The sequence below is a fragment of the Lygodium microphyllum genome, chromosome 24, assembly GCF_053477565.2.
Source record: "Lygodium microphyllum isolate KBCC chromosome 24, Lygodium_microphyllum_v1.1.10, whole genome shotgun sequence".
Taxonomy (NCBI): domain Eukaryota; kingdom Viridiplantae; phylum Streptophyta; class Polypodiopsida; order Schizaeales; family Lygodiaceae; genus Lygodium; species Lygodium microphyllum.
Genome location: NC_141158.1, coordinates 17,506,941 through 17,533,860, shown reverse-complemented (window position 1 = coordinate 17,533,860; position 26,920 = coordinate 17,506,941). Strand labels below are relative to the sequence as shown.

The 26,920-nt window shown below is 41.8% G+C and overlaps 1 protein-coding gene across 4 annotated transcripts in view; it reads left to right on the top strand.

Annotated features, from left to right (window-relative positions):
• The first annotated feature begins 17,333 nt into the window (after window positions 1-17,333).
• Window positions 17,334-26,920, top strand: part of SEF (HIT-type Zinc finger family protein) — a 66,944-nt gene continuing 57,357 nt past the window's right edge. Inside the window, exons 1-2 of one of the 4 annotated variants that reach the window (XM_087665830.1) lie at window positions 17,334-17,525; window positions 18,592-18,635. The gene's annotated coding sequence lies outside the window, so the exon portion shown is untranslated. Of the gene's footprint in view, window positions 17,526-17,579; window positions 17,660-17,781; window positions 17,886-18,591; window positions 18,636-26,920 lie in introns of those variants that run through there. The other 3 variants (XM_087665826.1, XM_087665828.1, XM_087665829.1) reach the window with 3 other exon arrangements.

Here is a 26,920-nt window from a genome sequence, read left to right as displayed (position 1 = left end):
ATCATCTATGTAGCGTCGTTCAAGGTACATCTATCGCCAGGACTATCTAGTCACCCTCGTAGTTGTAACTTGATGTTGTTGCATTCCACTTTGACTAGATGCAGTCCAAATGCAACATATACATGTTTTTGTGGTGTGGCCTTTTTTCCCTTGTTGGCTAGTTTGGCCCATTGAGGTTCTAGGGTCTCTGTTTGTCTTTGTTCGGGTATGGGCTTTTGGTTGCTATTTTGCAAGTGAAAATCTATGCTTGTGCAGAGCCATTACAACACTAGGATCTAATTTGGAGGACATGTCACGGTGCATGTTTTCTCTCCAGCCTACTTGGGGGGTGCAGAGGGGGCAGAGCCCCCTCTGCGGGGGCCCGGGGGGGAGTCCCCCCGACTCATAGGGCCATTACACTAAACATCATGTGCGATTTGAAGGACTGTTCGTAGCCAAGTTTTGAACTAGTTGCTCTAGATTTCAGCCAAGTGATAGATCTATTATGTGCTTTCGGCTCTAGATGGTCTCTGGGTCGATTTTAGGGGTTAGATGTGTCAAATTTGTATTATGTTTACCTGTCCAATTTTGACAGTTTTCTGTCTGATTCTTAGAGGTTCGACTGATTATCAGAATCGAGTGTCCGATTTTGGGTTGTTTCGATTGGACAGTTCGAGTCTGAGTGGCTTGATTTTGGTTGGTCCAATTCTGGTAGTCTGATTATGGGTTGGTCTGATTATATTTATTCAATTTTTGTGTCTGATTTTTGCGTGTCTTTTATGCGTCCGATTCCCAAGTAGTTTGATTTTGAGCGTCTGATTGTCTGAGCATTCGAATCGAACAAGTCCCGTGTGTTCGATCGGATAGGTTTTTAGGGTATTCGAGTCCGAAAATTGGACTACCCGATTCTGGAAATTGGACTCTGGTAATAATGTTCAATTCCTGCGGACGAGTTTCCAGGGACGACGAAAATCAACTCGATTCTAATGATTTTGGTTATGAGGGGTCGCACAAACTTTCAAAATATAAGAATAGACCCTAACGAAGGATTTTATATACCTAGTATAGCAAATAAACTCCAAAATACAAATCAACAAACAAATCAAACCCTCTTGCTTTGTTATGACAGTAGAAACCCTAATGCTTGTTTTCTGTTTTTTTCCTTTGTTTTTTCGTACCCTGATGCATCCAAATCACAAAGCAAACACCTACACTACTCCAACCTACTTTTCAAAATCCAAAAAACCAAAAACTTACTTGCTAAGGAAATCGAATACTTCTTCAAACTCCCTCACTTCCTACCTATTTAGCTCAAGCACCAATCCGGGGAAAACCCTACTTCAATGCTCGATTCGGAGCGTGCAAGCACTCAAGGCTTAAATCTGTTGTTCCTGACAAACAGAACCAAAATGTAGAGGTGAGCTCACGCTTAACCACCAAGACTCACAGACCACTTATTGTTCAAGCATTTCAAGCCGAGCACTAATGGCTACCTCTCACATAGCTGATGCGCTCTCTCTCTATGAATGTAGTGAGCTTACCTCCATGGGTGTTCAAGTTGCCTCCTCTCCTAAGCACTCCGGTAACTCCATGATCCAAGTGCAAGCTTCAAGCGAGCTCATCCTCAAGCTCCATTGCCTCCACGAGTAAGACAAGAGAAGAGAAGAGAAGAGAAGAAGATGGAGAGCTTCTCCACCATGGTCCCTCACCCTCACATGCTCACTCCGTCACACTCCCACACTCCCTCTCTCAAGCACAAGCTCAAGCAAGCAAAAACAAGAAGAAGAAAAAGACGAGAGCTACTTTTGGCCACACACAACAAGAATGAGCTCCTCATTCACTTTTCAACTTTATATACAAAACCCTAACCCTAATTCCCTTTAGACGGTCATCCCCTTTTTGGTATTGGGGCTTGGCCCATTCCTCCAGCCATTCTCCTCGTCTTCTCTATTGGAATGGCCTCAACCTATGCCTCTAACCATTTACAATTTGCATGAGTGAGAGCATGTTTCTCTTTTACAAAATAAACCATGGTGTGCCTTGCAAACTTTTACAAAAGTATTAACTGATACTTTTTCTTGCATGCGTCTCTTCTTGATTTAGGACTTTTTTGCACTTCTTGTGTTTTCAATTTTTTCTTGGCGCGCCTTCGTCTTTCGTTTCACTTTTGCCTTGGCCTTGTCTTCTGCCTTAGATTTTTTGGATTTTTCACCTTGTTCTTGTCTGATGGTTAACACTCTTGTTGAGTTCAACCATAATCTACACAATTGTAGAATTGGCTCCCTTAACGAACGTAAACCTGGTGCCATCCTCAAATAACAATATTATAAAGGGCTGTGAGCAAAAGATATGAAAATTTGCAATCAGAAATAGAAAAACGATTTATACATGCATGTATTCACACGAGGCATAACTATACAATAGATACATACATGTGCATATAAGCATGTAAATAAATAATATAAACATGAGAGAGAGAGAGATGTCTACATATAGGTATGTACGTGAGAGTGAGAGAGAGAGGGAGAGAGAGAGCTATAATACTTCATTAAAGATGAAAAATGATAATTAGAAGACCAAATTACCATAACAACAAAATGGTTCATATGAACAACAGTAAAGAGAAACAATGTCAGAGAATTAGTCCTTGCAAATAGAAACCTAACGTTGAAATCTACATGGCCTATCAACCATGTTACTACTACCAACAACACGATGGGGGTCGTATCGTTTTCAATTCTTACAGTCACCACATTCAAATGCCCATGATAAGATGTAAGATTGGTAACCTCAATCACAAACTTATCAAGTTGAACTTCCCAAGATCAGGGCAGCAACCTACAACCAGAGGGACACACGAGAGGGCCTTCAGGTCCCAACCCATAGTATGCACTGCATCTCACCAAACATCTCCCTGGTGTCCTCTTGAATATTTGAGATTATGTCCAGCAAGCCCTGAAGTGCAGCATCAACCTCGGACCTCCAAGAGTTGTCTTGTTGTGCCACACACTAGAGATGTGATGCAAGATCTCGTTGGCACACACAACACTACTCAATTTCTTGCTACAATCACTAAAGCCCATCTGCAAGGAAGCCATTCAGCTCACCACGTGAGCGATGCATTTTGCGAAGAGGGATCAAGGCTGTCTTAATAGCTCTACCCTTGGTAATTTCCTTGGCTTGCCTAACATTGATACGTCTTTGTGGAGTGGATAGCACAACCTCTGAATCATCACTATTAGATGTCTCTATTGTGGCATTAGGATTGCAAACCTTCATATTTGGTAAAACATAAACAATTACATTTCATCAAAAAAATATGTAATTGCATTTTGCAATACACAAATGCATTTGAATATTTGAATACAAATCATGTATTTGAAAGGAATTGGAGTAAAACCACCAATATTGAAAGAATATGGATGTTCAAGCATAGAAGTCTTGCGCATTGTGGAAGATAGCCACACCAAAGCACTTGGAATAGAGTGCACCTTGTCTTGACTATGCCAGACTTACTTTACCAATCACCACTTGTGTGATTTGAAACATTTAAAAAATCACATACTAAAAAAACAAACTAAATGGAAGGTTCGTAGTTGAGTATGAAGCCTAGCATTGTGTCTTCGACTCAGTCTTGTCTATGCAGCTGTAGAATTCATTTTGTTGACAAAGGATGTGATGTTGGTGCCATCCTCTAAGAACAATACTATCAGGTGCCGAGAACAAATGATATGAAATTATGAAATGAGAAACATGAAGAGAGAGAGAGAGAGAGAGAGAGAGAGAGAAAGAGAGAGAGAAAGAGAGAGAGAGAGAGAGAGAGAGAGAGAGAGAGAGAGAGAGAGAGAGAGAGAGAGAGCTCTTTTTCAAAATATACATACAAATGCAACCCCAAAAAGTTACTATCTAATAATAGAATATGCAAAGACATAGAGTGAGTCATTGTCAAAGATTTTGTACCGGGAAATGCAAGTCATGATTTGCTACACATGACATACTGGATTTCAGAATTGTTATACATGCTATGATGTAATGAATTTTAGGATCTGTACTAAGCATTCATTTTTGCACATTTAGATGATGTATCTACTCACTTGATATAGTTGATATGAAAGTTATACCTCCCTTAGATCGAATTGAAGCATGAAAGCAAGTTATAAAGGATTTCTCAACACCTCATTGTCTATTAAGCTTTCATAGGAAATGCATCATTGTTGCAAAGCCAACTCTATATAACTTTGTGCGTTTTCTATATTCCTTCCTCCCTCCCTTGTTTCTCCCTATCATTCTCTTAGGGTTTTTGGGGAGGGATAGCATTAGGGCCTAGATGGCTAAAGAGAAATCCCACCTCTTCTCTCTCTCTCTCTCTCTCTCTCTCTCTCTCTCTCTCTCTCTCTAGCTTTTTTTTTTGGGGAAGGGTAGCATTAGCACCTAAAGGGCCTAAGAAATATTAACCTCTCAAAACTCAGCAAAGAGCTAGACGTCTACTTCTAATTTCTTTTACAAATCTATTTTAAAAAAGGTGTAATTTTGCAATTCAAAGGTTAGAGTTCAAACTTTGCAGGTTTAATCGATGTATGATTAGGTTTGCATATAAGCTGGGTCTTGACTTCCTTTTGTTGCTGCCCTATCTATGCATAATACATAACAGGATAGAGAATGCTTCATGGGGTAAATCCCAAATCTCATAACCAAAGCTCATAGAAACTCATAACTAACCACATAGAGATATAGAAACACTAACTTCATCACTACAGATCAGAGAATAAGAAGTAAATCATAGAGAACATGCTGCGAATAAGAGAAAGACACAACACATGATGGCGCCAACTGCCAGATCCTCAATATATCCATATAAATCCATCATATATCAAGCGTAGACATCCAAGATGATTAGATCCACGAAAATGACACACAGAAATGCACATTTTTTAATTGCTCAAAACTACACTTCATGAAGCACTAAACTTCATAAGACAAATAAATACTGCCTCACACATAAGACTAACATAACTAAGGTCCCCAACCATGCCAAGGGTATAATACATGATCCATAAAGTGCGAGACCATGACCATGTGATGTTAGCAGGCATATTCCACGGTGGATTTCGTGAGGTTTTTCGATGGATTCCGTAAAACTAGAGGCATATTCCACAGTGGGTTCTGTGAGGCTTTTTGATGGATTCCATAAAACTATATTTATTTGCTGGGACTTGTACACAAGGTGGATTCCTTGTGCGAGAAGTTGATGGGGACGCGTGTCCTTTTTCGGGTGTTAGATTAATTTAATGTGCATGTGGGTGATTCCGCAAAATACATATCAAATTAATGGACATTTATGAGTTAAGAGTATGCATTCGAATTAAATTAAGGTTAGGACAATGCTCCAACCTATTTTAATTATCTGTAGCTGAAGACTGCTAGGTATTCATTATTTTTTGTTTATTTTATTTATAAACAATTGTGAATGCTTCAGTTGATGTGTAGAGTAGGTAGCGGTGGCTTTGGGTAGTAGCACTAGACATTAGCATAAGTCCAAGTGTAAATTTCATGATTATGATTAGTTATCTTAAATATAATATATCATATTATGTATTTATATGATATTATATTATTAAAATTATTACTCTATTTATAAGTTATTAGTTTAAACTTCTTTAGTAATAATTAGATCATTATCCTTAGTACAATTAATTTATTTGTTTTTAATATAGATTATTTTAGAATATGAGATTTAAGATACACTTTTATTGAAATAAGCTTTCTTTATGGAATACCTTGCTATTTTATTAACGTGGTTAAGTTTTAGAAGGCTTTTTTAGCTTTCTTTATAAAAGCAACAGGATCATGCGCAAAATAGGAGAACAAGGTGAAAACTGAGTTTTTTCGTTTGTCCCTCATTCGGAATCGGAATTCGGAGCTTCAAGAGTCATTTTGTGGGTTTTGGCACACTCTAGACACGAGGGTGATGTCAAAACGTCAAGATTCAGAGCACAAAATTTTGTGCAACAACTGCGGCATATTACAAGATACCTCTTGACTCTTAAAACTCTGTATTTCAACTGATATTTATACAATGTTTATAATTATATGTAAGATATAAATGCAAATATCCATGTAAAATTATAATATATAATTAAGGATGGCAAACCATGGCTTTTGCCATGGGGGAGGTTGGGCCTAATCGTGCATTTTTCTCTTGTCTTTGTCAATCTATTGAGTTATCCAAATCCTCTTATGTATTATAATGTCGTTTGTATTGAATAGTTGAGATGTTTGATTTGTTAGATTTTTCTACTGAGTTCTATTATGTGTGTCATAAAGTTGTTTATGATTGAGATTTGATTTGCTAGATTTGCCATGTGTTCCGCTTCGTAACACCATGGCTAACACCTTTTAAGGTACTCGATAAGGGAGAATGAGAAAGTGAGGAGGGGCCAACATAGTTGCCAAGAAATCCTTTTCATAAGGTTAGGAAACTCATTTCATACCTACGCATTTCATAAAAGTAAGAAAACTCATTTCATAGCTATGCGTTTCATAAAAGTATGAAACACATATTTTTAATATTTCACAAATGCTATACCCTAAATGTCTTGGGATTTTTGTAATCATCATTTATCATGGATTTATTTAACATGTTGACATGGATATCAATGTTCATTATTTTAACAATGGATTTATTTTAACCATGGCTTCTTTTACAGCCAAAGTTGATGTTGGATATGGATAGTGGACTTCTAATTTCTTTTGATTTGCATTTAACATAGCATGGAAATATTGATTTGCTATATGGTGGAGAGAGAGAGAGAGAGAGAGTATGATTAACACATGGCACATGTGAGAGTGACTCTTTACCAACAATAACTCTCCCACGTGGAGAGTCACTGTTAGTAAACAGTCACTCTCACATGTGCCATGTGTCCATGACTCTCTCTCTCTCTCTCTTTCTCTCTCTCTCTCTCTCTCTCTCTCTCTCTCTCTCTCTCTCTCTCTCTCTCTCTATATATATATATATATATATATATATATATATATATATATATATATATATATATATATATATATATATATATATATATATATATGAGGAAGGTGAATCTCCACATACAGTAGGCAGCTCCTCCTTCACTTGACCTTCCTTGATAGCACTCTCATACACCATTTTCTGCCTTACAAAGGATTGGCATAGTACAGACCAATGAGCAATATCGTTTTTGAGCACATCCCCTACCTTCACCAACATGTTTCAAGGCATGTTCGGTGGTCCCAGCCAGTCACATGACAATCATTCTCAAGTAATATCTTTTGAAGCTCAGATAATGTCTAGGAAGCCATCACGTGAGCTCAAACTTGAGAACAACTGCAGTTTCATGCTAGAAAATCTTACAGATTCAGTCTTTGACAGGAAAGAGACAAATGCAAAAGTCACAGGGGGAGGGGGGTTGGGGGAGGGCAAAGGCAGCCTAATGGTAGCGTGTGGGAGGAGGGGCTCCATGTACGTCAGTCCAGCCATCACCAACTGCAAACCCATCACTATCCAACCCTAGGTGGCCTATTTTTAGCCATTGCCTTGCTGTTTGGAGGTCTCCATCTGCTACCTCATCAAAGCACCTGATCAGCTTGTGTTTTCAACATTTGGTGCTAGGCGATAAGCTGCTGCCATCTCTCCCACCAGGAAATTACTACAGTGCCTATGTTTTTGCTTTGAAACTACATTGCTCTGTCCTTAGAGATTCTATACACTCCTACATTCATTTATAAGATATATTCACTTCAGAGTTTCTTCTCTTTGTTTGGGTTTCTAAGTTTTTTTTGTTTTGCATTTTGTGTTTAGGATTTGAGTTTTGTTTGTCTCTTTTTGAGTTTTTGTGTTTCAGTCTTGGTTGTATATGTTGTGTTTCCTCATTACAAACCCTAGCATATCTTCATATAGTATTAGAGCCGATGCTCTTCTAAAGAGTATGCTATGGTGAGCTAGTCTTTGTGCGAGATTCATACGCAACTCGATTCTAACTCATAATGTCTTAGGCACCTTCTTCTTTGGATCCTATAATACCCTATTAGGATTCTCCATCATTGGAGGCACTATGAAGGCATTATGGTGTTGAGGAGGAGGAAGACACTGTGAGAGTGCACAACGGAAGGGAACGGAAGCTCTAAGACAAAGGAACAGAGAGAGACGACAAGAAAAGAAAGAGTGAAATTTGCATTGAACAAGTAAGAATGCTAACACAAACAAGAAAGCGGAAGGCGACTGATCAATCCCTACACGCACCCACAGCGTTAGTGAGGGCACTAGATCAAGCGGATGATGACGGGAGCACCAAGCACGGAGGAGATAGAGTATCAGAGTATGCACTTATTGGTGAGGAAGAAGATTCAATGAGAGAATCTACCAAGTGTGGGATGGGCAAGCTATAAATAGCCATAAATGCCCTAAATTGATTGATTTGCAATAGTAAATGCCGTAAATACTGACCAACTAAAGATGCCCATGGATGCTCAAAATCTAGCACCCTAACAGATCTGTATCAAGCACATATTATATCATAATAGCCTTATTATATTTTGTAAAATGATAAATTTCCAAAAAAGGGGCATAACTTTTGAAGGCCCAAAAGCAATGGTGGCTAAGGCCAATATAAAAGAAAATATTATTCATTAATAAACTCTTGCACAAAGGGGTGCATGTGGGGGAAGATTGGGGTGTGTTTCTTCAATATATCCCTCTCTCTCTCTCTCGCATGTACTTCGAGAGCATTTGTTGTGTAAAAGGATCTCTCTCTCTCTCTCTCTCTCTCTCTCCCCATCGTGTTTGCGTCAGCTATCCTGAGTACGATTTTGGCAACAAGCACAGTGATCGATTTCCTTCTCGTCGTCATTCTTTCGTGAGCAGGCGCGGCATGATTTTGATCTGATTTCGATCCTTTAGGATCGTCCATTGCATGGACAATGTCTAGTAGGTGGAGATAGACTGAGAAATGTGGAAACTAACCTAGAAATGCACATAGGATATCGACAAATGAAGGAAATGCAATTAGATAGCCACTTGAGAGTAACTAGCCTCCCCCATCAAAACACATATTAGAGCTTCTAATGTCCTTGTTTGACTCAGAGTGAGGCTCATAGGTAGTAGATGACAAGGCATGACAAACATGACTACTAACACTCCCTCTCAGAACCTGGATGTGGCTGAAGGTCAAAGAAGAAACAGATCCTGGGGTGGCAAAAAGAATGCCAATGTCGATAAGTTTGTCAATGAAGATTGTTGATGAAGAAGTTCCTACCGATCTTGGGAAACCCCCTCTGAAACACTAGGGGCGAGGAAATCCACAACCGCATCATCGAGATCAACCCCCTCTAAAAGAGATGGGGGTTATGAGGGAACCACCGAAGGAGAGGGTAGGGGATGGAAAGGAATCTGTGGAAAAGATGGTGCAATGCATCACATACAATTGGGTTTACACTCCTCCAACGAGTGCTACTATTCTGTTTGGACTGATTGGAGAGACCAGCCATCTCCTTAATCTTGGAGGGACCACGACATTCGACGCGTTTGGCGATCCATCTCCTTCATCACAGCCACACCTTGTGTTAGGTTTGTATTGTTGGGTGTAAAGCCCCTTAATCTCTGTGTATAAACATATACGGGTGTGAACACATCCTTATTTGTACCCTAACATATAAATACATTTTATATCTAGCTTCATTTTTGTCTCGCATTTCATTGTGCACTCATCCTAAAACTGGTATTAGAGCTGCAACAAGAGTGTTGCACTTCCTGAGGACAGTGCGAGTAAGTTTCAGCTCGTGCGCGTGAAGAAACATTAGTGATAGTGTTTCAGATTCATCTTCTGCTTAGACAAGCCATGCACAGCTTTTCTAGGCCAGCGTGGCAGTAGACATGTGCAACAAGGGAGGCAACATGTTAGTTTTGACTAGGCGAGGTAGTCGAAATTTCGTTTTTGACCAGCGTCTGTTTCCAACTAGTGTGAGGTTAGGCGACTGCTTCAAACATAGCGACTAGGTCAAACGCACTAGGGATAGCTCATGTGAGTCATCGACAGGTCACGTTTGTTAGTCGTAGTTCGTATTTGTGTAGGCAAATCGCACGGTAGGTCAACTGTTGCCTTTCATCACGTTTCGGTCAGATTTTTATTAATTTCTACAAGCATGCCCCCTTCTCACGGATGGGACTTCGTGTGCGTAAGCACAATTCTCAGATTTGTGCATATTTATGCTAAAAAATTTGGGGGTTTTCCCAGTTTTGACTCTATTCATGCATGATAGTGACATTGGACCTGGAAATTACAGAAGTTGTGTACATTGGCCTTGAAAATTTTTGGGCTTTTGCAAAATTTTACAAAATTTGCCTGTTTTATGCTCTCGGGAACATGCGTAAATACAATTGGCACAGATTCGTCAATGAAATTTTGGGGCTTTTGCTGAAATTTGTGAATTTTGGTAAAATTAATGTGTGAAATGCACATTAGGGACATTGCTGAAGTGATCTTGGTGCTATAAGCAGTGAAATTCGAGTTTATCATCTCCCACTTGTGAGATTTTGGAGAAATCGCACAGAATTTTGGTGTTTTTGTATATTAGAAGTGCTTTTAGGCTCATACGTATGCAGTACACATGTCAGGCAGCTCCTATTGAGTTGATGTATTGCTGAAATTCATGGTGCAACAGTCTTTGTGATCATTTGCAGATCTAGGATTGTTGCAAATGTATTTTTTGTGATATTGCTGAAGTGGGAGTCACCTTGCAGTGGTGTATGCATGGAATGTATGCTGGAATCTCAGTTATATTGATGAAAGTTATCCTTTCTACTGTTGTACCTATATTTGGATTACCTTGCTTTAACCTTTGATGGTGTTAGGGGCTCTATTCTCAATAAGGAGTTCAGAACAAAGTCTAATGGAGAAAGTAGTGGTTCAACCTATCATCTTAGAGATAAGTTAGAGAAGAGGGCTAATGCAAGAAATAAAGGCAAAAGAAAGAACAAACAACAAGATGGTACTTGCTATCAGTGTGGGCGCAAAGGGGATAAAAAGCTTGATTATCGGTACTACAAGAAAGAGCAAGAAAGAAAGAAAGAAGAAAAGAAAATGAAGGATGACAAGAAAGATGATAACAACTCTCTCTCAAAAGAAGTTGCACAGGCAAATGTTGCATCTAGTGTGGTCATTGAAGAGCTCTCTAACACTAGAGGGATACTTGTTGCAACCTCATGCAATGATGTAGATGTTATGGTAGGAGCAAGTGATATGCACTTTATCAAAAAGGAGGTAATTGTTGCTTTACTTTCAACTCATGATGGTGGGCTGTCTCAATCATGGATAGTGGACAACGGTGTTGAGCTAAAAATGCATTAGCTTTACTTAAATAGCCCCAAAACTTGCTTAATTAATAAAGAAACCTTGTTTATTTAAAATAAATGTGATCCTAGAGAGTTTCTGTGTCCCATAAGCCCAAACCCACTTGGGAGGGCCCAAACTTTCTATAAATACGTATGTTGCCCTCCATTAAGCTCTTAATCTTGTTTTTGCAGATTTCAGGTGTTTCAGCTAACTGCCCACACTGTTCGCAGAGGACATATTAGTTGAGGTTGTCCATTGCTGTCTATATCAGTTGGCGCTTGATTACTAGTCCTCTTCTCACAGTTTGGAGCTGATCCTAGCCAGGCGTCTGCTGTTCCTGCACAGACCTGTTGCCGTACTATATGTCACGTCATCTGCAGCCTGCGTTTGGCAGTTTTCTCTCTCCTCCAATTGTCGCTCAGCTTCTGCAAGCTATCGCCAAACTACGTTTGGCAGCTTTCTCTCTCCTGTAGGTTGTCTTGCCTGCATTTTTAGTCTTTCTCTCTCCTCATTGCCATTTGTATCGGATCTAGCTTCTCATTGCTGTGTTTGCTGGTGTTCGACATTCGGAGGCTGCCTTGGTGCGATTCAGGATCCGTTCAAAGTACGAGACACTCTCCATCTCACTACCCCTGCCTTGATCCTTGAGATACAGGAGTTCATGGTTCAATATTCATTCACTGCATAGTGTGTTTGCCGTATGAGCATTGTATATTTAGTAGTTATATCACTTCAGTTATTTTCTGTGTTCATTGTCTCTGAGTTACTCTAACCCTAACTAAGTTCTTTTATTAGTTTGTGCTTTGTCATATGATTGTTATTTGTGTTTCTATGTCAGAGTATTTCTTTACATGGTATCAAAGTCTGGTACTTTGAGAGAAAACTAGGCCTTTGATTTAAAAGCTCTCTACAAGAAGCAATAACAATAGTAGGTTCAAATGACTTCGAACACATCAACACCAATTCAGTCTTCAAACTAACCTATGCCGAGAACCGAGCGAGAGTGGGCAGAACAGCTTGCTCCACAAAGTTCCGACATGGTGGAAGACACTTTTAACAACACGGAAGAAAGGCTATACAAGCTTTCCAGTGAAGAATATCATGTGATCATGGATTTTAGATGAAAGAAGATTGAGGAGCTCGATGTCCTTCAAGAGAAGCTACTCAATGCAGGTATGCATGAATTTCTCTCTTTAGATGTTGCGCATAAATTTGATGATATTGCAGGCCTATTGAGACCTCCCTTTGGGATGGGGCCCTCTGTTGGAGAAAGAGATCCGAAGTACGTTCCATTTTTTCATCCTCTTCTGACCATTTGGGTGCAAGGTACTTTAGATTCATGTTTTGTTCCTTCATCTTTTACCTCTTTTGCTTTGCAATATATTGGTAGAAATCATGAGGAAGGTAGAGTACCCATCTCACTATATTTTTCCACTGCTTCTCCACTTCCCTTCACACCATTTACATTCCCCTATCAAACATCTCATGTTGCACATTACACCGCATTGGGGGGTTATGGAAACATAGGTACCGCCTTTAGGACCTCATCCTTTCCTCCATCGGGTGGTGTTTCACCTACTTCTCACACACTTTTGGGATCATTGCAGCTTGGGTATCCCCCCTAGTCTTTCCTAAGTGTGGATCAACTGTACCATAGGTTGCCTTATAGCATTACCTAGTGGACCTCCTGGTCATTCTACTGGGCCCCAACCAAGCTTTGGACAGGGCTTTTGTGTCCTAGTGCCTCCACCTCCATCGTCACCTTATGGAAATATTCATGTTTCAGTGCCTCCGCATCAATCAGCACTCACTGGACTCTCCTAGTCTATTTTTGTCTATCCACATTTTCCCCTTCGTTCTTCCTATCAAACACACCTACCACCACCATCTTACCCTCCACCTTCATCTTACCCCACTTTCCCGACACCTCATGGTTCCACCTCATCTTCTGCCAAGTACACTTTCAATGATAAGACTTGTTTTAACGGGTTGTTTTAATGGGTCAAACTTGAGACATGTCCTTGACTCCTAGAATCTATGGGCTCTTGTGCAGGGGTTGGAACCCCAACCTAATCTGGCACTTGTTCCCTATGAGGTTGTCAGCTCATGGAAGGCTAGGAATGCCTTTGCTATTGTCATGAGCTGATGCAGGGCTTATTGCATGAGTTTCATCCTTAGTTTTAGTATTTTGACTTAGCGTCAGAACGATGGGCACACTTGACTGACCGCTATGTGGCTCGGGATAGGACCCGTCGTATAAATCTTGACCATGAGCTCCAACTCTTTAAAATCATTGACTGGGATGATTTGAAAGTCAAGTTGGTTGAGTATCGGCGACTTCTTACCGAATTCTCCACTACGGGGACTCCCAAGTCCTCTGATGATCAAGTCACATTGTTTCTAAACAAACTCCCCAGGAAATACTTCAATTTTGTGAAAGGTATAATTTTAAAGCCTACCATGCCTACTTTCTATATATTTGAGTGTCATTTGTTGCGTTACGCACGATTGTTCGATCAATTTCATATGAATTCTTTTTCAGAGGGGGCTCTTGTTGCTCATTCTCAAAAGAGTAGTACATTTGTGGAGGCTCACCTCTCTCATTTCCCGGTGAGGGTAATCGAGAGCCACCTCCTAGGCAACCCCCACAAAGCCCTCGACCTCCTCGTCCTCTTGCACGACTCTCCCTCCTCCCTCGACGGGCACTACCCTCTACCTCACTCGGTGCATGGTAGAATGTATCTAAAGAGAATAGGTATTTCCAACATTGTCAAAAGGCTGGTCATTTTGACGACAAGTGTCACTCAAAGGCCAGAGGCACAGCACCCAAATCTAAATCTTAGACCCCCGCCCCTCAGTTGGGCAACCCCCAACCGGGGAGGTAGGGTGATGGCAAGGGGCAGTTTAAAGGCCAGACTCATACTGCCACCGCTCAGCCATCTCAGTCGACAATGTTCTCAACTCAAGAGAGGGCTTATCTGACTGGTCTGCAAAGGCCCACATCATCTCCATAGAGACAATAGATGCAAGTCTTGTCCACATTTGTGAGTTGCCTCCTAACGAGGTTACTATAGAGGCCCACTCATCATAGCCGAGCACTTCAGCTTCTGTTTGGATTGTGGACAGTGGAGCTATACATCATATGACTCCTATAGAGGGAATTTTTCATTTCCGAGCCCTTGCAGTGGTAGGTTTGCTTAGGAAACAACTCCTCGGTTAAGATTCTGGCTCAAGGTAGCGTCAGTTGTGCCATTGACAAGGGTTCGGATCTGGCTTTGCTGGACAATGTATATCATGTCTCCTAGCTTGGGGCAAACTTGTTATCTGTTCAGCAGCTTTGCCAATTGGGGTAAGCAATTTTCTTTATAGCAACCACAGTTGAGATCCTTGACTCTCAAACCGGTTTAGTGATTGCTCGCAGCGAGGCACAGCTTAATGGCCTTTACCACATGACTCACTTTCTAACTGAGCCGACAGCTGAGGGCTGCGTGTTCCACAGCTTCCAGGCATTAGCCACATCCCAAGAGCCTATGAATAATGAGCATCTTTGACACTTTCACTTAGGGCATATTGGCTATGACTCTCTTTATGAGTTATCTCACTGTCAGTTGGTTGAGGGCCTTCCCCATCTAAAACTAGCTCGAGATGTTTGTAAAGCTTGTCAGCTCGGAAAGCAACACCATACCCCATTCCCTCAGCAGTCCACACATCGTGCTAAGGAGCCTCTTAGACTGATTCATGTTGATCTTTGCGGGCTGACATCCACTGCCACCTTAAATGGCGCATTGTACTTCTTTTTTATAGTGGATGATCATTCTAGATACATATGGGTGTACTTCCTCAAGCATAAGTCAGATGCTTTCACATATATTTTTTTGCTTGGGTGTTGCTGGTTCATAACCATACTAGACGTCATGTTGGTTGCATGAGGAGTGATAGCGGTGTTGAGTTTATCTCCCATGAGTTTTTCGAGTTTCTAATGAAGTATGGCATCTATCTCGCTAGCCCACCTCTCCACCTCTACTAACTTCCCCTCTCAGAATGGAGTTGTAGAGTGTAGGAACCAGACAGTCATGGAAATGGCACGCTCTATGCTGTTCGCAGTAGAGCTTCCTGAGCGCCTTTGAGTCGAGGTTGATAACACTTCGGTGTACATCCTCAACCGGTGCCTGACTGCGGCTCTTCTTCAGAAGACCACGTATAAGGCATTTTTTGGCTCTTGGCCTATCATTTCCCACTTCAGAGTCTTCGAGTGTCATTCTACACACACACACACACACACACACACGCCTGATGATAAGTTAGGAAAGCTCACTCCTCATTTTTGTTGGATATTCCTTTGAAGTGAAAGCCTATCATTTGTTCGATCCTTGGACAAATGAGGTGATTGTTGGGAGGGACGTTGTTTTTTACGAGAGGGATATTGTACAATCCTTTGCACAAGATTCCACTCCTATTCCTCCTTCCACGTCATCGGAGATCGTTCCTATTGAGCCTGGTCTACTTCCCACTCCTGACATTACTGCAGATTCTTCATCTCCTAGGCCCCCTCCGCGAGATTCATCACCTCGTCGGTACGAGAAGACCATGTGGGATTCAGGGATTCTACCATCGGATTGCACTCCAGAGGGACCTAGAAGATTTGCTCGGTTTACTCCTTAGGCTTCATTTGCGTTGTTGTTTATAGTCGATTACATAGCTACCTTGAAAGTTGCAAAGCAAGATAGAGCTCTACCTAAAACCCATAAATGCTAAGAAACTTCCCCTCTTCATAGACTTGAGCACAAATAATACCTCCCCTTCAATGAATGGTTTATCCAAGAGCAAGCTAATTTCAGCAAGGTGCCAAGGACTCTCTCCATTTCCACATCCAAGATTTTAGCAACACACTAGGACCAATCAACAACACTCTTGGGCTCAACTTCAGCTAGCACTGAGAGATGCTTGTGGAAAACATTAGCATATCCTAGTCATCAGTAAAGGTGCATCTATTTTCATCCTAGATAAATGTGATAGTCAGACTATTGTGTCAAAGTGCTAATAAGCTCCAACAGACTATCAACCAAGGTTAGAAGCAACCCTCGTCTTACATGGGTTACTTGTAAACTATGTGCTTATGTTGCTTATGTTTATAATGTTGGCAATTGTTGTTGATAAGAACCTCCCACTTATTTGTAGTTTCTACTTTTAGAAAAACAATGGTGCACAATAATGCCCATGTCCATCCCATATACCACCCTACTTGAAGGAATACTAGGGGCACAAGTGCACACACACACACACACACACACACACACACACACACACACACACACACACATAGAGTTGACACACATCCATGTGGACTTTAGTTAAACTTGGAATAATTTTGTTGCTCTAACAACGAGTGCACATCACTACAACATATACCCTTATAGGCAATGCTAGAAAAAGACATAGATAAATGATAGGTGACTTTAAGCAACAAAATGAAAAAGGGATTACAAATGTCCTTATTATTCACTGCCACATATTGCTAAGTAAATGTTTACACACTAAGTTGGATTGCCGATTAGTCAACCCATTGAAAATTGATAGATAAACTTAAGCAACAACATAGAAAAGGGACTACAAATGTCCTTATTATTTACCGTTGCATATTACCAAGTGAACTTTGGACACTCAATTAGATTGTCTTCAAGCCAATCCATTCAACATAGTAAGGTAAGTAAGCTAATAGGCAAGATATTAATTTGGATTAGTCTTAATCCACCCAAAACATACTAAGGCAAGTTAGTAAGAAGGCCAATATTAATTTGGGTTAGTCTTAATTCACCCATTCAACATCTAAAGTAAGTAAGCAAGCAAATCTTAATTTGGATCAATCTTAATCCAACCATTCAATATAGTGGGAACCCATTCAACATAATAAGGTTAGTAAGCAGGCCAAGATTAAATCGGATTAGTATTAATGTACTAGTCTTAATTTACCATTCAACGTATTATGAGCTCCCCCTAAGGTAGTGTGGGTTTTGGAGGGTTTACAACATCCCATAGGGTTGATACCCCTCTACCACCTCCTCCAGCGGTGGCTTGAGTAACACAGGCACGCACAGGGAGACGGAGCCGCAGAGATGCCACACGCCGGTGGGCTTCGCCTTATTCAAGGTCCTCGACGAGGGGAAGCTCTACAAGGTCGAGGTAAGTTTCTTCCTATTCCTGTGAGAATCACATTGGGAGATAGAATGGGAGAAAATGGAGCAAGGAAGGGAGGTGTGGCAATTCCGTGGCCATCCCCAGACTGGAACGGCGGGACCCTTTGGTAGTTTCGTTTTGTATGTAACTTGGCTATGGCAGGTTAAGTTATGGTACACTGGAGCTAATGGAGACCGATATCTGAATGCATAAATGAAATCTCAGCCTCTCGTTTCACTGGTTTCCGTCTCCCAATAAAGCTATGCGTGGCTGCTTGGCAGCAACTTTTGGCTCATTTCAACATGCGTTTTCAGTTTTACCACTGAAAAAGGAATGCCGTTTCGCCTTCTATTTCGCTATGGCGGGGTAGGCTTTGCTGCTCGCCTCATTGCGGGAACTAATATAGCCAGGTCCCTGAATGCGAAAATGAAAATTTAGCCTGCAGTTTAGCTGCCTTCTATCTCTTGTCGAGTTGTATGTGGCTGCGTGGTAACAACTTTTGGCTCTTTTTGACATGCTTCCTTTGAAGCTTGTCTTCTGCAACTAGATCATTTACGCCTGGTTCATTTTGATATGCTTCCTTAAGTTTGTCTTCTGCAACTAGAGCATTTTTCTAGTGCCCTGTGCACCTATACTACCAGGACATACTGCTAGTAACCTGAATATTGTCCACTCTTCATAAGGTCTGAGTGGAATTTCTTGAATCAATGTTTTCATAAGGGATCCCCTTGATGGTCCTAATTATAGCTAGTCATCCAGTTAGTACATCAAGGGCACATGTTGTGGTATCGTCTAACGATTTTTGTACTGTAAAGGGATATTGTGTGATCATGAATGTTATAATAGTCATGTACAAGATAAAGACGAGTAGTACTGCCTGTGTAATGTGTACAATGAATGCCCTGGACAACATTCGGTCATTGTCCCTGATTGTCATGGATGTCCACATTCCACACTAGTTGCTAGGTTTTTCAAAGTGAAATGACATCAATCAGCACTAAAAGAAACTTGACATGAGTATCAGTATATGGCTTTTCATCAGTGTTTGAGGGGACATTGTCTACATGTGCAGGATCTTTGTTGGAAGGAGTTTGAGGTAGGGAGTCAGCCAGAAAAGTAAGTCTCAAGAACTAGCACGTCTTTTCTTTTTTTTTATATACACCGTATTACACATTAAATTATCCTGCTCTGTGCATAAGCATGTTTCATGCCTTTCTCTGGAAACTCGTAATGACTAGAAGATCAATTCTTTGTAAGTCTATCATTGTTTTTTCCATTTGATTTGTGTTGTTAAGACACACAAGAGTTAGAATTCTGAAACCCATTTGATGGTTTGGATTGTTGGTTACTTTCTGCAAATTGGCTTTTAGCTTCATTGCTCGTGGCAAGGAAACATTTATTAGGACTTTGTTTTAGATCTGCTCCAGGGTTTGGGCAAAAGTACTGAGTGTTGGCAATTGTCATAGTAAAATTTCTGCTAGTATTTACTGTTGTAGCGTGCCATGAATTTTGTGTTTCGCCTGGCAAATGAATTGCTAGAGATGCTTATTGTTGCAATTTTTAGCTCGTTCTGCTACGGAAATGCTGAAATTTTAATGGAAACTGCATCTTACATTTGCATTTGACCTTCATGATGTTTACGAGTGAAACTATGTGCTTGGATGCTAGCTTATGATGTGAGCTTAGATGCCCATTTTTTAGTCCAAAATTTTCCTAATGTTTATGGTAATTTAGACCCTCTACAAAAAATTATATTTCTCATTAACGAGAAAGATTAAGAGGAAATGATTTTAGGAAAATGTGGTTGACACAAGATAGTAGTTGAAAAGAAATAGAAGGGGTCAAAATAAGCTAGGAAGTACATATTTCTATGTCCACATTTGAGATCATTTTCACAAAAATTAATAGTATTTCTGATCATAACCATCTCAAATTTCTTGTCAGTGAATTGCTAAATTGGTTGACAATGAGGTTGATAGTGGTGAACAAACCCAATTAGAGCTGTTTTTTTGCTTCAAATTATAGAGCAAGAGCATGTGCCATGCTATAGTGAAGAGCATGCTATATCTTGTCATTTACCTTAGGATATTGGGGATCAACTGAGCTGCATGTTCAAAGGCTACGCCATTTGGTCCACAAGTGCTTCATGTTGCTTTGAGAACCACTTGTTATGCCATTTGACCTAGGGGACGGCTATAGCAAGAGTTGTAAGTAATGTAAATATAGGTTATAGATAAGCTTGTTGTGGTTAGCAATCTTGGGCAGATTTAAATTCTGAAATCTGGTGTTGATTAGAGAGCTTCTAATGGTGCATACCATGTCTATAGTGTGCTTTGGCACCTAACGAGCAGCCCCACTAAGTTTGGTAGCAAACCGAGCAAGTATATGAGAGATGTATACTTTGAAAGCTTGACAACTGTAGTGGACTGCATGCAGGAAATTGGTACTGTAAGCTGTGCAGATTTTTTTAAAGGCATAAGCTTTAAGAATTTGCCCTCATGTCTTTACGAGTTGTAGTTTGGAACGATTTTTCCTTCAGAAAGCTTAGTGATCCAAGTTATAGATCAAAAGTTATAAGCAGTTTTATACAGGGCTTTCTTAATTAACAGGATTTCAAGAGTAGGTGAATAATTGCCATTAAGTCCAATTTGGAAGTTCAACTGGTTTTGATAATGAAAAGTATGTAGACATTATATGAAACACTGAAAATGCAGGATGGAGTGGATGGCGACAAGAGGTGGAGGTGCTGGCAACACCAAGGTAGGTTGGGGGTTAGTTGTTGAAGGAGATTCCAACTAACATGTATCCCTCTACATCCAATCTTTGCAATGATAGCTCATCAATCCTCTATAGCATCCCAATCCCTATAAATCCTCTTGGATCATATGGCATCTCAAACTTGTATGTCGACTTATACCCCTTCCTCTTTCTTCATCTGTGTCAATTTTCTCATCTTCCACGAGGTTTTACATTGCATAGGCCTCTTCTGCATCTCTTCTCTCACATCTCCTGATCCTCTTTTCTATCCTTGGTACCCTCATTTCAATCTCAAACATATTTGTCAAAGCATATGTGACATGTCACGTGCAATTCTTTGCATCCATCAGATGTTGTCCAAAAAACTGTCCAATAGGACCACCCTATAGAAAATGGCTCGTATATTTTGAACCATAACTCGGATTATCAAGCTTTAAAAATAAAAAATGTAGCCCCACTCACAATCTACAACTTTTTTGAAGAAACCTAGACCGAATTTTGAAGGTTTCAGTCCCTAAAAATTTCTATGCAACCTGCAATTGTTCATTACAGCATGTAGTCTTGGCCAAACATCGACCTTCCCGACTCTGTATCTCCTCTCCTACATATGAATTCATATGTCAACCAAACTTTGTAGAACCCTTCCCAAGGTATAAAGCCCATTTTGGATGCATCATTCACCAATAATCCTCTCCCAATCAAAACACTTTTAAACATCTTTAGTTCAGCCTTGCCCGCCCACTGCAATGTCCTATAGCCATATTGACCTTCTGGGTCAATAGTTGACCAATACGGCATACATACATACAAGACATTCCCTTCGACTTTAAATAACTTATGGAATATGTCAAGATCAAAGATCCACGTCATTAATCCACTTAATTTTCTTAGGCTATCTTTCTTTACATCCCAAACAACGATATCCTTTGTAACTTGTATCAATGTCTCTCTTGCATCTTCTATGATCTATTTACCCTTGACATTATTTGCATTCTCTTTCTGAGTATCCCAATCTACTGTAAATCGCCATGATAGTGTGGCTCGCAGATTTAATAGTCGTATGGGGTCGGTTGAATGCTAGAGCCTGCTTTGAAACGCAAAGGTTTAATGTGCAACTTCTGCACCAAAACCTGCCATATTTGGGACTTCCATTATCCATAGTTGGTACCATCCAACTTGGCAATGTTAAAGAGAGCTGTGTCTTTTAAATGACCAGCCATAGTGTCCCAAATCAATGCAAAAAGGCAAAATTGCAGGTTGCTGTAATTAGCAGAAAATGCACTAAAACCACTGCTAAAACTGGCTGAAAGAGTGGATTTTACCAAGAGAAGCACTTGTCCACCAAATACGACCAAGATAACATCAAATAGTAAGCATTACCCTCGGAGAAGTGCTCAAAATCTGTAGATTTCAGCTTGCTGTAATAAATGACAGATTTCAGTAAATGAGAGCTAAATGTGCCAAAAGCGGATCCCAAGTCAATCATATACTGCCAAGACCATAACCAGCATCATGCGGGTATAATATAGGCATATGACAGTCGATAAGCATGAATCCAACACCCGAACATGTCATGAAATATTTGCCAGTGAGTATGTACACCCCCAGTCAACGGAGCAAAGTGTGCCTGCCACTATCAAGACTTGACACAAGTAGGTGTCAGCTCACAAGGAAAGGGACCCAAGTCAAAGAGTCAGCTTATAAGCATCGGAAGGAACCAAGACATATGAACCATGCATCATCCCAAAGGGTAAGAAATTCCAAATAGTCTCAAAAGCTCAAATAGCATAGACCGTTTGCTCAATGTCTGTCAAGCATCCAAAGATGCTCCCATTGGCACAAAGGCCGTAAATACCAAGCAACAAAGTGTTAGCAGTCATGTTTGTCATGCCTTGTCATCTCCTGCCTGTGAGCCTCAGTGTGAGTTAGACGAGGACGTTAGGAGCTCTGACATGTCTGTCATGTGTTATGATGGGGGAGGCTAGTCACTCAACTGGCTGTCTAAGGATGTGTATTTCTTTTTGGCCTCTTTTAGTGGGCTGCCCGGCCACTTTTTGGTCACAGTTGTGGGGCGCCCATTTTAGGGCATTTTTAGGGTTTGCGCCCATTTTAGGGTTAGGGTTAGGGTTAGGGTTTGTCCTTTTGCCTATTTATAGGCAGCCCCCCTCCCCACTTGATCACTTGTCTTCTTGCAGATTCCGACACTCCTCCCCCGTGGTGGTGCTGCCATCATCATCAGCCTGATTTGGTGCCCTCACTGACGCTTCGGGCTGCGTGCAGGGACTGATCAGTCCATTTCAGTGTATTCAGCATTCATTTCAGTCAGTGCAGATTTCTCTTCCTTATTTTCTGCTTTCTCTCTCTCTCTCTCTCTCTCCCTCCGTGTTCGTATTCCCTTTTCCGCAGCGCACTCTCACATGGTATTAGAGCCGAAGGAGAGTACACGGAGCTGAGATCTATGCGGGAGAACACCCACAACCTTGCGTTTGCTGGTCAAGACGTCTCCAACAGCTGAGGCGTCACCTTTTGCACCATCTTCTTGATCAAGGCGGCCTGTTTTGGTGTCACATCTTTGCGTTTGCTGCTGGAGTCATCCCCAACAGCCAAGGCGGCCCTTCCAGGAGGTCCCAAATATTTGCGTTTGCTGCTGGTGCCTTCTCCAGTGGCTGCCACATCATCAACAACCTCTTCCTGCTTGGGTTTTCAGCCAGGTGGCCTCCCCAACAGCTGGGCGACATCTTCCTTATTGGTGTTTTGAGGCAGGAGGCTGTTTTTCTGTGGTGATTGCATTGTTAGCACTTGCGTTTGACATCATCCTTGCGTTCTGTGCAAGGCGGCCAGCTCTGGAGCTTCTGCTGTTTGTGTTTCGGCACCGGCAACCTTCCCTTGTTGTGTTTTGGTGTTTTGCAGATTGGAAGATGTCTTCTCATCAGTTTATGGGCTTTGATAACTCAGATGACGAGCTTTTGTCTCGACACTCATCTGAACGGAGGCGTGATTTCTATCACGAGGACCGTCGTCCGGAGTCTATTCCTCTTTCCCGTCCCCCTTCTATTCATGTATCTTGGCGAGCCTCTTCCAGTGGGCCGAAGATGCAGCCTTTGGTACCCCCTGTACAGGTACCCGTACTTCCTCAGCTGCCCAAAGAGGACCGGTTGGATGGCTCCAACTTTTCTCTATGGTCCTGCAAGGTGGAGTGTATCTTGGACTCCTTCGATCTTTGGGAGCTTGTTTCTGTTCCTATTCCCCGGCCTCAGGTGGATCCCACAGATGGGACATCTATGGATCGTGCAACATTATGGGATCGGCTCAATTCTAGAGCCAGATCTTTCCTCTTTCTGAGTTTGCAGGATTCTGTCCTTGTTTATGTTCACAGGTTGAAGACTGCAGCAGACGTGTGGAGAAAGCTCGCGTCTCTCTACCAACAAAAGACGTTTGCCCACCGGATATCTCTCGAAAAGAAGTTGCGGATGCTCGCTATTGATGATAGTCCTTTCATGAAGGACCACATCAACAGATTACAGGATATGAGGGATGAGCTTTCATCCCTCGGTCGGACGATATCTTCTGAAGACATGGCTATGATTCTTTTGACTCAGCTGCCATCTCCTCGGTTTGATGTCTTCTACACTAGCCTTCTTACATCGAGGACCCGTGAGAAGCTTCTATGGGAGGAGCTATCCCCGCTTGTCTTGGAGCATGACGAGCGACTCAGAGAGGTCAGTGCTAGTGGATCCGACTCCACTAGAGCCTTTGTTGCAGGTTCGGGAGGACAGAAGAAGAAGAAGAAGTCAAAGGCTAAGAAGAAGGACAATTCTTCAGGCTCTGACTCAGATTCAGAGAGCCCGAAGTGCCCACACTGTGGGAAAGGGACACATCCCGAGGAGAAATGCTGGAAGAAGTACCCTCACCTTCGTCCGGGAGCGACGGGTGGATCTACATCGGAGCCTTCTTTTACCTCTACACTAGCTGTTACCCATGAGTCAGTGTTCCTTCATATCCATGCTTTGGAGGAGGATCCTTCTTCCGTGGCTGCAGTGTCTTCTGCGCAGCCTTGGTTAGTGGACAGTGGTGCTTCGAGTCATATGACTCCTCGAGGTGATTTGTTACAGGATCTCCATCCATCAGAGGGTTCAGTCACTGTTGGTGACATTTTATTGGTGCCTATTAGTGGTGTTGGCACATTGCCTTTGTTTACCGACCGACCTTCGAGCTCGTTTTCACAGGCCCTACATGTTTCGGATTTGGGCCTTCCCCTCCTCTCAGTTTATGGCCTTATGAGGTTTGGCACACGAGCGATCTTCACCGAGCATGCCGTTGTTATTGAGGATTTTCTTACAGGAGCTGTTTTATCTACAGGTTGGCAGGAGAGCAGGCTTTACAGGCTCCATTCCCCTTCTTTGATGCAGGGTCCTCCGTGGCAGTCTATTGCTACACCCGTTCCCGCTTATCCACCTTCTATTCCACAGGTTCCTTCCCATCCCCCACCTTCTCCTCCGGTGGTTCCCTCGTACCCCCATCCCTTTTCAAGGGGAACGATCTCGGTGATGCGGCTGTGGATTCCCTGGTCCTTAGCGTTGTAGAGGGGGATTCCCAAGATCGTGAGGAGCTCCTTCAGCGGCCGTCTACATCGACGGACTTCATCGACATTGGCATTCCTCTTGCCACCCCAGGATCTATTTCTTCTTTGGCCTTCAGCCACATCCAGGATCTGAGAGGGGGTGTTAGCAGTCATGTTTGTCATGCCTTGTCATCTCCTGCTTGTGAGCCTCAGTGTGAGTCAGACGAGGACATTAGGAGCTTTGACATGTCTGTCATGTGTTATGATGGGGGAGGCTAGTCACTCGACTGGCTGTCTTAGGATGTGTATTTCTTTTTGGCCTCTTTTAGTGGGCTGCCCGGCCACTTTTTGGTCACTGTTGTGGGGCGCCCATTTTAGGGCATTTTTAGGGTTTGCGCCCATTTTAGGGTTAGGGTTAGGGTTAGGGTTTGTCCTTTTGCCTATTTATAGGCAGCCCCCCTCCCCACTTGATCACTTGTCTTCTTGCAGATTCCGACACTCCTCCCCCGTGGTGGTGTTGCCATCATCATCAGCCTGATCTGGTGCCCTCACTGACGCTTCGGGCTGCGTGCAGGGATTGATCAGTCCATTTCAGTGTATTCAGCATTCATTTCAGTCAGTGCAGATTTCTCTTCCTTATTTTCTGCTTTCTCTCTCTCTCTCTCTCCCTCCGTGTTCGTATTCCCTCTTCCGCAGCGCACTCTCACACAAAGCTCGAACAAAGCATGTACAAGCACTGCTCAATGTTTGCTAAGCATTCAAAGACGCTCCCACTGGCACAAAGGCCGTAAATATCAAGCAACAAAGCTCGAACAAAGCATGTACAAGCACCAGTGACAAGTGTCCAAGATCAAGCATCAATGAGACATCCCGGACATGGAGGTGGTGTGACATCCATATGTAGCTTCCATAGACATCAAGTATATCCCAAAATAAACTCTGGCAAGCCAATAAATCTCCAAAATATGCTCCAGATAATTGAATGTCAAGCCCAAGTAAAGCTCCAATAGCATCCAAGCTTAAACAATGTAATTAACATAGGTAGGTGACGTGAGAATAAGTGCATGTCCAAAGCGGTCAAGCATAGACCAATAAGTGCCAAGATACACCCATGATAAATATCCAAATGCTATGGAAAGCGGAGCTCAAGCTCAACCAATGATTAAGAAGCAATGCCAAACTCTTTTTCAATCCCCGATGGTCAATACATCAATGTATATCTCCAAGACATGACCTGAATAGCATAGGCATAAGCATACGTGAGTAGAATAGCTTCAGCCCAATTGTTTACAACAGACATTCACTACTCCAGATTGAGTATTTCAGGCCTCAAATCAGTACCAAAATGATGGCAATCCATTAACATAGCATCTCCATACATGTAGATATCATTCGGGCATCAATATGCATCAAGTGATCAATCCCGGTAAGCATAGACTTCAAGAGATAAGTGTTGCCTTGTTTTGGCCAGATCTGGGACTATTCAAAACAGTCAATGGCTGAGCTAAATCAACTCCAAATGCGTCTCACATAAGAGGCATAACATCCACAAGTGATCTGGTATCAATAGACATCAGTAGAAGCATCACATAAGCCATAGGCATATAAATATATGTTGTCTCAAACATGAAATCTGTTGCAGAATATTTTGTCATCAGAATTTGGCAAATCCGACATCAGCATCGCGTCCAGAGCGTGCCAAAACCCCAACTTAGACTCTTACCTTGCTTGAATTGGGTTTTGAATGCCCGAGATACGATAAAAAGAGTGATTTTTGAGTCATTTTGCAAACAAGCGCAAATAAAACGTACATGCTGTTGTACTTGAGGGGCCAAATCAGGGTGGGTAGGGGATAAGCAAGAGCCCAATGAAGGCTTACAATAGGCCTACACAAGCCTAGGACAAGTCCAACCAAGAGGTGAAGAGAATAAGCTTCAATGATGGAAGCTATGGCTGGCTCTTCATGAAACCTTGCTGTTCATGTCAAAGAATAGGTGTCCTGTTTCCTACAGCCTATAAACTGAAGTAAACCCTCAAAAGAATGCTTAAATTCATTTGAATGAAGGGCTTGAGAGTGTCTCAA